The sequence below is a fragment of the Chionomys nivalis genome, chromosome Y (assembly GCF_950005125.1).
Source record: "Chionomys nivalis chromosome Y, mChiNiv1.1, whole genome shotgun sequence".
Classification (NCBI taxonomy): Eukaryota; Metazoa; Chordata; class Mammalia; order Rodentia; family Cricetidae; genus Chionomys; species Chionomys nivalis.
In genome coordinates, this window is record NC_080113.1 from 6,495,728 (window position 1) to 6,507,817 (window position 12,090).

The following is a 12,090-nucleotide window of genomic DNA, read 5'->3' on the forward strand; positions in this document are numbered from 1 at the left end:
CGTGAGGGCAGGGTTCCCACACACGCGATATGCTGTGTATTGAAAGATCAGCACAATCTCTTGAACGTGGTTTCTCACCTACGTTTCCTTCAGAGGAAGAGGCAGCGCTTTCTGAGAAAGACACGGTTGACTTTCAAGTCTCTCCTCCCACTTAGCCCCTCTAGAAGCTTTCGTGTCAAACGAACAGAGGTAGTTCAGTTCTCTAAAGAAAAGGACTTCCAACGGAATGTTCCCTCACACTCGACATGCTGTCCTCTGCTCCTTGCTAGAACCGCACGTCTCCCTCAATGCAACGCACGAAGCTTTCTGAGAAAGACACACTTTCCGTTTTCGTGTCCCACCCTGGTCTTATGTGGAAAACGCACATACCTATTTCTCTTTAAAGAGGAGCGCTTTCTTGAAACCATTCAAAGGACTGTTAGACGTAATGGGAGTTCTCCTATCCACGCTACAGGCTGGACTTTGAATGGCAAGCACATGCTGCTTGAAAGCGGATTTAGCTTCTTCAGAGAACCGTGTGTTTCCCTCAAAGGAACACAGACAGTTTTGGGAGAAGGACGCACTTATTCGTCAGTTTTCTGTTCACTCGTCCACCTCTATCAGCTTTCGTGAATGAGGAACATACACCTTTATTTCTCTCCGAGGAGAAGCACTTTCTTGGAAGCGGTAGAAAGCATTGCGAGAATCGGAGGGGAGTGTTCCCCTCCGCTCTCTTGCTTGACTTTGAAAGACAAGCCCATTCTTTTGGAAGTGAGTGTATTCAGATTCGTAAAAGACTCGTGAGTTTCCCTCCAAGACACACGCAGAGATTTCTGAGAAAGACACACGTTACTCCTGCGTTTTCGAGTCCCCGTTAACAGCACCCCTAGGCTTACCTGAGAAACGCATATGCGTGGCTCGCTGAAGAAGAGCACTTTCTCGAAACTGTTCAAAGCCTCGGTAGAGGTAAATGGAGCGTTCCGCTCGATTCTCTTTGCTGTAGTTGAGGATAAGCACATTCTCTTGAGAGTGGAATAGCTTCCTGTTGGAGCCGTAAGTTTCCCTCATAAAAAAACACGAATCTTTCTGAGAAAGACACAGGTTACTTGAAAGACTGTCTCCACAGCTAACGGCTCTGAGGTTGAAAAAAATGTATGCAGATTCTTTTCTCCAGAGAGACGACATCTCTTCAAAGCATTCAAAGCATTGGGAGCAGTCAAAGGAGCCGTCCCCTACACTTTGTCGGCTGCCCTTTGAAAGATAAGCCCATTCCTTTGAACGTGGAACGAGCTTCTTCATAGACTAGTGTAGGTTTCCCCCAGAGAAACATCCCGAGAACGACACGCGTGTCTTTTCTGTTTTCGGGTCCCAGCTCTGGAAGCGTACATGAAAAACGCACATACACAGTGCTCTCTCTAAAGAAAAGCAAAGTCTTGAATCTACCCAAAGCACCGTAGGAAGGAGCGAGCGTCCCTCGCACTCTCCGTGCAGTACGTGAAGGGAAAGCACATTCTTTCCAATGGCGATTGGCCTTCCTAATACAACCGTGAGTATCCCTCAAAGAAGCCAGGACAGCTTTCTGAGAAAGACACACATTCCTCTAGAGTTGTCCATTCACTCTTAGCCCTTTTTTCTAGAAAGCTACCCTGCAAAAATGCGAATGCGTTTCTTTCGCCAACGGAGATCTTCCTCTAAACCGTGCGCAGCATCGGTAGGCGTGAGGGCAGGGTTCCCACACACGCGATATGCTGTGTATTGAAAGATCAGCACAATCTCTTGAACGTGGTTTCTCACCTACGTTTCCTTCAGAGGAAGAGGCAGCGCTTTCTGAGAAAGACACGGTTGACTTTCAAGTCTCTCCTCCCACTTAGCCCCTCTAGAAGCTTTCGTGTCAAACGCACAGAGGTAGTTCAGTTCTCTAAAGAAAAGGACTTCCAACGGAATGTTCCCTCACACTCGACATGCTGTCCTCTGCTCCTTGCTAGAACCGCACGTCTCCCTCAATGCAACGCACGAAGCTTTCTGAGAAAGACACACTTTCCGTTTCCGTGTCCCACCCTGGTCTTATGTGGAAAACGCACATACCTATTTCTCTTTAAAGAGGAGCGCTTTCTTGAAACCATTCAAAGGACTGTTAGACGTAATGGGAGTTCTCCTATCCACGCTACAGGCTGGACTTTGAATGGCAAGCACATGCTGCTTGAAAGCGGATTTAGCTTCTTCAGAGAACCGTGTGTTTCCCTCAAAGGAACACAGACAGTTTTGGGAGAAGGACGCACTTATTCGTCAGTTTTCTGTTCACTCGTCCACCTCTATCAGCTTTCGTGAATGAGGAACATACACCTTTATTTCTCTCCGAGGAGAAGCACTTTCTTGGAAGCGGTAGAAAGCATTGCGAGAATCGGAGGGGAGTGTTCCCCTCCGCTCTCTTGCTTGACTTTGAAAGACAAGCCCATTCTTTTGGAAGTGAGTGTATTCAGATTCGTAAAAGACTCGTGAGTTTCCCTCCAAGACACACGCAGAGATTTCTGAGAAAGACACACGTTACTCCTGCGTTTTCGAGTCCCCGTTAACAGCACCCCTAGGCTTACCTGAGAAACGCATATGCGTGGCTCGCTGAAGAAGAGCACTTTCTCGAAACTGTTCAAAGCCTCGGTAGAGGTAAATGGAGCGTTCCGCTCGATTCTCTTTGCTGTAGTTGAGGATAAGCACATTCTCTTGAGAGTGGAATAGCTTCCTGTTGGAGCCGTAAGTTTCCCTCATAAAAAAACACGAATCTTTCTGAGAAAGACACAGGTTACTTGAAAGAATGTCTCCACAGCTAACGGCTCTGAGGTTGAAAAAAATGTATGCAGATTCTTTTCTCCAGAGAGACGACATCTCTTCAAAGCATTCAAAGCATTGGGAGCAGTCAAAGGAGCCGTCCCCTACACTTTGTCGGCTGCCCTTTGAAAGATAAGCCCATTCCTTTGAACGTGGAACGAGCTTCTTCATAGACTAGTGTAGGTTTCCCCCAGAGAAACATCCCGAGAACGACACGCGTGTCTTTTCTGTTTTCGGGTCCCAGCTCTGGAAGCGTACATGAAAAACGCACATACACAGTGCTCTCTCTAAAGAAAAGCAAAGTCTTGAATCTACCCAAAGCACCGTAGGAAGGAGCGAGCGTCCCTCGCACTCTCCGTGCAGGACGTGAAGGGAAAGCACATTCTTTCCAATGGCGATTGGCCTTCCTAATACAACCGTGAGTATCCCTCAAAGAAGCAAGGACAGCTTTCTGAGAAAGACACACGTTCCTCTAGAGTTGTCCATTCACTCTTAGCCCTTTTTTCTAGAAAGCTACCCTGCAAAAATGCGAATGCGTTTCTTTCGCCAACGGAGATCTTCCTCTAAACCGTGCGCAGCATCGGTAGGCGTGAGGGCAGGGTTCCCACACACGCGATATGCTGTGTATTGAAAGATCAGCACAATCTCTTGAACGTGGTTTCTCACCTACGTTTCCTTCAGAGGAAGAGGCGGCGCTTTCTGAGAAAGACACGGTTGACTTTCAAGTCTCTCCTCCCACTTAGCCCCTCTAGAAGCTTTCGTGTCAAACGCACAGAGGTAGTTCAGTTCTCTAAAGAAAAGGACTTCCAACGGAATGTTCCCTCACACTCGACATGCTGTCCTCTGCTCCTTGCTAGAACCGCACGTCTCCCTCAATGCAACGCACGAAGCTTTCTGAGAAAGACACACTTTCCGTTTCCGTGTCCCACCCTGGTCTTATGTGGAAAACGCACATACCTATTTCTCTTTAAAGAGGAGCGCTTTCTTGAAACCATTCAAAGGACTGTTAGACGTAATGGGAGTTCTCCTATCCACGCTACAGGCTGGACTTTGAATGGCAAGCACATGCTGCTTGAAAGCGGATTTAGCTTCTTCAGAGAACCGTGAGTTTCCCTCAAAGGAACACAGACACTTTTGGGAGAAGGACGCACTTATTCGTCAGTTTTCTGTTCACTCGTCCACCTCTATCAGCTTTCGTGAATGAGGAACATACACCTTTATTTCTCTCCGAGGAGAAGCACTTTCTTGGAAGCGGTAGAAAGCATTGCGAGAATCGGAGGGGAGTGTTCCCCTCCGCTCTCTTGCTTGACTTTGAAAGACAAGCCCATTCTTTTGGAAGTGAGTGTATTCAGATTCGTAAAAGACTCGTGAGTTTCCCTCCAAGACACACGCAGAGATTTCTGAGAAAGACACACGTTACTCCTGCGTTTTCGAGTCCCCGTTAACAGCACCCCTAGGCTTACCTGAGAAACGCATATGCGTGGCTCGCTGAAGAAGAGCACTTTCTCGAAACTGTTCAAAGCCTCGGTAGAGGTAAATGGAGCGTTCCGCTCGATTCTCTTTGCTGTAGTTGAGGATAAGCACATTCTCTTGAGAGTGGAATAGCTTCCTGTTGGAGCCGTAAGTTTCCCTCATAAAAAAACACGAATCTTTCTGAGAAAGACACAGGTTACTTGAAAGACTGTCTCCACAGCTAACGGCTCTGAAGTTGAAAAAAAATGTATGCAGATACTTTTCTCCAGAGAGACGACATCTCTTCAAAGCATTCAAAGCATTGGGAGCAGTCAAAGGAGCCGTCCCCTACACTTTGTCGGCTGCCCTTTGAAAGATAGCTTATCCATTCCTTTGAACGTGGAACGAGCTTCTTCATAGACTTGTGTAGGTTTCCCCCAGAGAAACATCCCGAGAACGACACGCGTGTCTTTTCTGTTTTCGGGTCCCAGCTCTGGAAGCGTACATGAAAAACGCACATACACAGTGCTCTCTCTAAAGAAAAGCAAAGTCTTGAATCTACCCAAAGCACCGTAGGAAGGAGCGAGCGTCCCTCGCACTCTCTGTGCAGGACGTGAAGGGAAAGCACATTCTTTCCAATGGCGATTGGCCTTCCTAATACAACCGCGAGTATCCCTCAAAGAAGCCAGGACAGCTTTCTGAGAAAGACACACGTTCCTCTAGAGTTGTCCATTCACTCTTAGCCCTTTTTTCTAGAAAGCTACCCTGCAAAAATGCGAATGCGTTTCTTTCGCCAACGGAGATCTTCCTCTAAACCGTGCGCAGCATCGGTAGGCGTGAGGGCAGGGTTCCCACACACGCGATATGCTGTGTATTGAAAGATCAGCACAATCTCTTGAACGTGGTTTCTCACCTACGTTTCCTTCAGAGGAAGAGGCGGCGCTTTCTGAGAAAGACACGGTTGACTTTCAAGTCTCTCCTCCCACTTAGCCCCTCTAGAAGCTTTCGTGTCAAACGCACAGAGGTAGTTCAGTTCTCTAAAGAAAAGGACTTCCAACGGAATGTTCCCTCACACTCGACATGCTGTCCTCTGCTCCTTGCTAGAACCGCACGTCTCCCTCAATGCAACGCACGAAGCTTTCTGAGAAAGACACACTTTCCGTTTCCGTGTCCCACCCTGGTCTTATGTGGAAAACGCACATACCTATTTCTCTTTAAAGAGGAGCGCTTTCTTGAAACCATTCAAAGGACTGTTAGACGTAATGGGAGTTCTCCTATCCACGCTACAGGCTGGACTTTGAATGGCAAGCACATGCTGCTTGAAAGCGGATTTAGCTTCTTCAGAGAACCGTGAGTTTCCCTCAAAGGAACACAGACACTTTTGGGAGAAGGACGCACTTATTCATCAGTTTTCTGTTCACTCGTCCACCTCTATCAGCTTTCGTGAATGAGGAACATACACCTTTATTTCTCTCCGAGGAGAAGCACTTTCTTGGAAGCGGTAGAAAGCATTGCGAGAATCGGAGGGGAGTGTTCCCCTCCGCTCTCTTGCTTGACTTTGAAAGACAAGCCCATTCTTTTGGAAGTGAGTGTATTCAGATTCGTAAAAGACTCGTGAGTTTCCCTCCAAGACACACGCAGAGATTTCTGAGAAAGACACACGTTACTCCTGCGTTTTCGAGTCCCCGTTAACAGCACCCCTAGGCTTACCTGAGAAACGCATATGCGTGGCTCGCTGAAGAAGAGCACTTTCTCGAAACTGTTCAAAGCCTCGGTAGAGGTAAATGGAGCGTTCCGCTCGATTCTCTTTGCTGTAGTTGAGGATAAGCACATTCTCTTGAGAGTGGAATAGCTTCCTGTTGGAGCCGTAAGTTTCCCTCATAAAAAAACACGAATCTTTCTGAGAAAGACACAGGTTACTTGAAAGACTGTCTCCACAGCTAACGGCTCTGAAGTTGAAAAAAAATGTATGCAGATACTTTTCTCCAGAGAGACGACATCTCTTCAAAGCATTCAAAGCATTGGGAGCAGTCAAAGGAGCCGTCCCCTACACTTTGTCGGCTGCCCTTTGAAAGATAGCTTATCCATTCCTTTGAACGTGGAACGAGCTTCTTCATAGACTTGTGTAGGTTTCCCCCAGAGAAACATCCCGAGAACGACACGCGTGTCTTTTCTGTTTTCGGGTCCCAGCTCTGGAAGCGTACATGAAAAACGCACATACACAGTGCTCTCTCTAAAGAAAAGCAAAGTCTTGAATCTACCCAAAACACCGTAGGAAGGAGCGAGCGTCCCTCGCACTCTCCGTGCAGGACGTGAAGGGAAAGCACATTCTTTCCAATGGCGATTGGCCTTCCTAATACAACCGCGAGTATCCCTCAAAGAAGCCAGGACAGCTTTCTGAGAAAGACACACGTTCCTCTAGAGTTGTCCATTCACTCTTAGCCCTTTTTTCTAGAAAGCTACCCTGCAAAAATGCGAATGCGTTTCTTTCGCCAACGGAGATCTTCCTCTAAACCGTGCGCAGCATCGGTAGGCGTGAGGGCAGGGTTCCCACACACGCGATATGCTGTGTATTGAAAGATCAGCACAATCTCTTGAACGTGGTTTCTCACCTACGTTTCCTTCAGAGGAAGAGGCGGCGCTTTCTGAGAAAGACACGGTTGACTTTCAAGTCTCTCCTCCCACTTAGCCCCTCTAGAAGCTTTCCTGTCAAACGCACAGAGGTAGTTCAGTTCTCTAAAGAAAAGGACTTCCAACGGAATGTTCCCTCACACTCGACATGCTGTCCTCTGCTCCTTGCTAGAACCGCACGTCTCCCTCAATGCAACGCACGAAGCTTTCTGAGAAAGACACACTTTCCGTTTCCGTGTCCCACCCTGGTCTTATGTGGAAAACGCACATACCTATTTCTCTTTAAAGAGGAGCGCTTTCTTGAAACCATTCAAAGGACTGTTAGACGTAATGGGAGTTCTCCTATCCACGCTACAGGCTGGACTTTGAATGGCAAGCACATGCTGCTTGAAAGCGGATTTAGCTTCTTCAGAGAACCGTGAGTTTCCCTCAAAGGAACACAGACAGTTTTGGGAGAAGGACGCACTTATTCGTCAGTTTTCTGTTCACTCGTCCACCTCTATCAGCTTTCGTGAATGAGGAACATACACCTTTATTTCTCTCCGAGGAGAAGCACTTTCTTGGAAGCGGTAGAAAGCATTGCGAGAATCGGAGGGGAGTGTTCCCCTCCGCTCTCTTGCTTGACTTTGAAAGACAAGCCCATTCTTTTGGAAGTGAGTGTATTCAGATTCGTAAAAGACTCGTGAGTTTCCCTCCAAGACACACGCAGAGATTTCTGAGAAAGACACACGTTACTCCTGCGTTTTCGAGTCCCCGTTAACAGCACCCCTAGGCTTACCTGAGAAACGCATATGCGTGGCTCGCTGAAGAAGAGCACTTTCTCGAAACTGTTCAAAGCCTCGGTAGAGGTAAATGGAGCGTTCCGCTCGATTCTCTTTGCTGTAGTTGAGGATAAGCACATTCTCTTGAGAGTGGAATAGCTTCCTGTTGGAGCCGTAAGTTTCCCTCATAAAAAAACACGAATCTTTCTGAGAAAGACACAGGTTACTTGAAAGACTGTCTCCACAGCTAACGGCTCTGAAGTTGAAAAAAAATGTATGCAGATACTTTTCTCCAGAGAGACGACATCTCTTCAAAGCATTCAAAGCATTGGGAGCAGTCAAAGGAGCCGTCCCCTACACTTTGTCGGCTGCCCTTTGAAAGATAAGCCCATTCCTTTGAACGTGGAATGAGCTTCTTCATAGACTTGTGTAGGTTTCCCCCAGAGAAACATCCCGAGAACGACACGCGTGTCTTTTCTGTTTTCGGGTCCCAGCTCTGGAAGCGTACATGAAAAACGCACATACACAGTGCTCTCTCTAAAGAAAAGCAAAGTCTTGAATCTACCCAAAGCACCGTAGGAAGGAGCGAGCGTCCCTCGCACTCTCCGTGCAGGACGTGAAGGGAAAGCACATTCTTTCCAATGGCGATTGGCCTTCCTAATACAACCGCGAGTATCCCTCAAAGAAGCCAGGACAGCTTTCTGAGAAAGACACACGTTCCTCTAGAGTTGTCCATTCACTCTTAGCCCTTTTTTCTAGAAAGCTACCCTGCAAAAATGCGAATGCGTTTCTTTCGCCAACGGAGATCTTCCTCTAAACCGTGCGCAGCATCGGTAGGCGTGAGGGCAGGGTTCCCACACACGCGATATGCTGTGTATTGAAAGATCAGCACAATCTCTTGAACGTGGTTTCTCACCTACGTTTCCTTCAGAGGAAGAGGCGGCGCTTTCTGAGAAAGACACGGTTGACTTTCAAGTCTCTCCTCCCACTTAGCCCCTCTAGAAGCTTTCGTGTCAAACGCACAGAGGTAGTTCAGTTCTCTAAAGAAAAGGACTTCCAACGGAATGTTCCCTCACACTCGACATGCTGTCCTCTGCTCCTTGCTAGAACCGCACGTCTCCCTCAATGCAACGCACGAAGCTTTCTGAGAAAGACACACTTTCCGTTTCTGTGTCCCACCCTGGTCTTATGTGGAAAACGCACATACCTATTTCTCTTTAAAGAGGAGCGCTTTCTTGAAACCATTCAAAGGACTGTTAGACGTAATGGGAGTTCTCCTATCCACGCTACAGGCTGGACTTTGAATGGCAAGCACATGCTGCTTGAAAGCGGATTTAGCTTCTTCAGAGAACCGTGAGTTTCCCTCAAAGGAACACAGACACTTTTGGGAGAAGGACGCACTTATTCGTCAGTTTTCTGTTCACTCGTCCACCTCTATCAGCTTTCGTGAATGAGGAACATACACCTTTATTTCTCTCCGATTAGAAGCACTTTCTTGGGAGCGGTAGAAAGCATTGCGAGAATCGGAGGGGAGTGTTCCCCTCCGCTCTCTTGCTTGACTTTGAAAGACAAGCCCATTCTTTTGGAAGTGAGTGTATTCAGATTCGTAAAAGACTCGTGAGTTTCCCTCCAAGACACACGCAGAGATTTCTGAGAAAGACACACGTTACTCCTGCGTTTTCGAGTCCCCGTTAACAGCACCCCTAGGCTTACCTGAGAAACGCATATGCGTGGCTCGCTGAAGAAGAGCACTTTCTCGAAACTGTTCAAAGCCTCGGTAGAGGTAAATGGAGCGTTCCGCTCGATTCTCTTTGCTGTAGTTGAGGATAAGCACATTCTCTTGAGAGTGGAATAGCTTCCTGTTGGAGCCGTAAGTTTCCCTCATAAAAAAACACCAATCTTTCTGAGAAAGACACAGGTTACTTGAAAGACTGTCTCCACAGCTAACGGCTCTGAAGTTGAAAAAAAATGTATGCAGATACTTTCCTCCAGAGAGACGACATCTCTTCAAAGCATTCAAAGCATTGGGAGCAGTCAAAGGAGCCGTCCCCTACACTTTGTCGGCTGCCCTTTGAAAGATAGCTTATCCATTCCTTTGAACGTGGAACGAGCTTCTTCATAGACTTGTGTAGGTTTCCCCCAGAGAAACATCCCGAGAACGACACGCGTGTCTTTTCTGTTTTCGGGTCCCAGCTCTGGAAGCGTACATGAAAAACGCACATACACAGTGCTCTCTCTAAAGAAAAGCAAAGTCTTGAATCTACCCAAAGCACCGTAGGAAGGAGCGAGCGTCCCTCGCACTCTCCGTGCAGGACGTGAAGGGAAAGCACATTCTTTCCAATGGCGATTGGCCTTCCTAATACAACCGCGAGTATCCCTCAAAGAAGCCAGGACAGCTTTCTGAGAAAGACACACGTTCCTCTAGAGTTGTCCATTCACTCTTAGCCCTTTTTTCTAGAAAGCTACCCTGCAAAAATGCGAATGCGTTTCTTTCGCCAACGGAGATCTTCCTCTAAACCGTGCGCAGCATCGGTAGGCGTGAGGGCAGGGTTCCCACACACGCGATATGCTGTGTATTGAAAGATCAGCACAATCTCTTGAACGTGGTTTCTCACCTACGTTTCCTTCAGAGGAAGAGGCGGCGCTTTCTGAGAAAGACACGGTTGACTTTCAAGTCTCTCCTCCCACTTAGCCCCTCTAGAAGCTTTCGTGTCAAACGCACAGAGGTAGTTCAGTTCTCTAAAGAAAAGGACTTCCAACGGAATGTTCCCTCACACTCGACATGCTGTCCTCTGCTCCTTGCTAGAACCGCACGTCTCCCTCGATGCAACGCATGAAGCTTTCTGAGAAAGACACACTTTCCGTTTCCGTGTCCCACCCTGGTCTTATGTGGAAAACGCACATACCTATTTCTCTTTAAAGAGGAGCGCTTTCTTGAAACCATTCAAAGGACTGTTAGACGTAATGGGAGTTCTCCTATCCACGCTACAGGCTGGACTTTGAATGGCAAGCACATGCTGCTTGAAAGCGGATTTAGCTTCTTCAGAGAACCGTGAGTTTCCCTCAAAGGAACACAGACACTTTTGGGAGAAGGACGCACTTATTCGTCAGTTTTCTGTTCACTCGTCCACCTCTATCAGCTTTCGTGAATGAGGAACATACACCTTTATTTCTCTCCGAGGAGAAGCACTTTCTTGGAAGCGGTAGAAAGCATTGCGAGAATCGGAGGGGAGTGTTCCCCTCCGCTCTCTTGCTTGACTTTGAAAGACAAGCCCATTCTTTTGGAAGTGAGTGTATTCAGATTCGTAAAAGACTCGTGAGTTTCCCTCCAAGACACACGCAGAGATTTCTGAGAAAGACACACGTTACTCCTGCGTTTTCGAGTCCCCGTTAACAGCACCCCTAGGCTTACCTGAGAAACGCATATGCGTGGCTCGCTGAAGAAGAGCACTTTCTCGAAACTGTTCAAAGCCTCGGTAGAGGTAAATGGAGCGTTCCGCTCGATTCTCTTTGCTGTAGTTGAGGATAAGCACATTCTCTTGAGAGTGGAATAGCTTCCTGTTGGAGCCGTAAGTTTCCCTCATTAAAAAAACACGAATCTTTCTGAGAAAGACACAGGTTACTTGAAAGACTGTCTCCACAGCTAACGGCTCTGAAGTTGAAAAAAAATGTATGCAGATACTTTCCTCCAGAGAGACGACATCTCTTCAAAGCATTCAAAGCATTGGGAGCAGTCAAAGGAGCCGTCCCCTACACTTTGTCGGCTGCCCTTTGAAAGATAGCTTATCCATTCCTTTGAACGTGGAACGAGCTTCTTCATAGACTTGTGTAGGTTTCCCCCAGAGAAACATCCCGAGAACGACACGCGTGTCTTTTCTGTTTTCGGGTCCCAGCTCTGGAAGCGTACATGAAAAACGCACATACACAGTGCTCTCTCTAAAGAAAAGCAAAGTCTTGAATCTACCCAAAGCACCGTAGGAAGGAGCGAGCGTCCCTCGCACTCTCCGTGCAGGACGTGAAGGGAAAGCACATTCTTTCCAATGGCGATTGGCCTTCCTAATACAACCGCGAGTATCCCTCAAAGAAGCCAGGACAGCTTTCTGAGAAAGACACACGTTCCTCTAGAGTTGTCCATTCACTCTTAGCCCTTTTTTCTAGAAAGCTACCCTGCAAAAATGCGAATGCGTTTCTTTCGCCAACGGAGATCTTCCTCTAAACCGTGCGCAGCATCGGTAGGCGTGAGGGCAGGGTTCCCACACACGCGATATGCTGTGTATTGAAAGATCAGCACAATCTCTTGAACGTGGTTTCTCACCTACGTTTCCTTCAGAGGAAGAGGCGGCGCTTTCTGAGAAAGACACGGTTGACTTTCAAGTCTCTCCTCCCACTTAGCCCCTCTAGAAGCTTTCGTGTCAAACGCACAGAGGTAGTTCAGTTCTCTAAA